Genomic DNA, 1,591 nt, shown 5'->3' with positions numbered 1-1,591 from the left:
CCCATTTGTCTCAGGTATTCATAATTGATGTGTCCGAACCTTTTATGCCATAATTCAGGTGAGCTAACTACATTAGCTTCCTCACATGGTTCGCCGTAGCAGTCTAACAGGTACATGTTATCTACTTTTCTCATCGGCAAGCATGTGTCACCCTTTTGAATCATACCTTTTCCTTCACGGATAACAATTCTTCCACCAGCCTTATCTGTTTTTGCCATGGATAATAATTCGCGACTCAGATTGGGTACTCTAATTACATCCTTAAACATGACGCCTTTGATAGTCCCATCGCAATATTTCACCTTCATGATCCAATCTCCAATGTAATGTATTTCTAGCTTATCACCATTTGCTACATACACGTGACCACAGTGTTGTCCGACATTAACCAATTCTTCGGTATCCCTTTTCATGTGGGAAGTTGCCCCGCTATCAACCATTATAGAGGTCGATTTCATCTGCCTTACGTTTGTATTCGTCCTTTTGTTAGCTAGCAGGCAAGTATGGGAATGTTCCCTTTTATTCTTAGGGCATTCATTGCCCCAGTGATCTGCGCTTCCACAATAGCGACAACCATTTCCGCCTTGCAATCCTTTGCCACGACCACGTCCATTACGGCCTCCACGGCCTCTATTTCTCAGTCCGAAATTATTGCGCCCGCCTTTGCCAGGGCCATTGTAGGGGTTGCCAGGTACACGCTCGTACCGGCCCAGTCTATTTCCATTCTTAGGAGGTCCCGCTCGGCCTCTGCCATTTTTTTTCTTTACGAAGCATTCTATTCCTTTATGCCCGTATATATTGCTAGACACTGATCATCCTTGACCTAAGAAGCTATTTTTTTTCACAAAATGATTGATCATTTTTGACTTTAGGTTGGAATATGTCATCAAATCTTGTGTTTCCAAACTCACTTTTACCATTCCATAAGCGGATGAAATTTAATTGATAAGATGAGTGAGAAGCATGGATTCATTGATTTCCATGTCAAAACGATTCTTGATTTTCTGGCAAGTTCCTCAGCTGCTTCAAAGGTCTCTCCCGGATCACCCTTCTCATCGAAATTAAGTTGGCTGAACTCGGACATTAATAACGCCTTCTGCGTCTCTCCCCTCAATTCATACTTGTCCGTGAGTGTTTTGAAAGCACCAGCCCCATCCTTGTTTGGACGGAATGTCTCGATTAAACTTGCAGCCGCTCCTTTAAGGTACTTCATAAGGGTAAAGTAACCTTTAGCGTTCTTCTCATCATAAGATTTTACCTCGTCCCCAGAAATCGGTGCCTTGGTTAATCCAATAATGATATCAGCCATCTCTTGGTCCTCTGCCCCGATAAAGCTTTCTATATCGCGTTTCCACACGTCCTAATCCTCTAATCTTTCACTGAAGATAGTCATTCGATAATCTTCATTATCTCCCATGACTTTAATTTATGATCCTGGCCAGCTAAAATGGAAAGCCTCCAGATCCAATTAAATGCTGTCTTTAATCTAGCAACAAATTGCTAATTAAAACAGCCTTTTTCTTTGCAAATCCAATTACCAATTAAAAACAGTCCTGACTCTCTGCAAATCCAATTGCACCAGAGAGATTCA

Source organism: Nannochloropsis gaditana, assembly GCF_000240725.1.
Source record: "Nannochloropsis gaditana CCMP526 unplaced genomic scaffold scaffold310, whole genome shotgun sequence".
Lineage (NCBI taxonomy): Eukaryota > Eustigmatophyceae > Eustigmatales > Monodopsidaceae > Microchloropsis > Microchloropsis gaditana.
The sequence above is the reverse complement of the archived record's forward strand: the minus strand, read 5'-3'. Positions refer to the sequence as shown.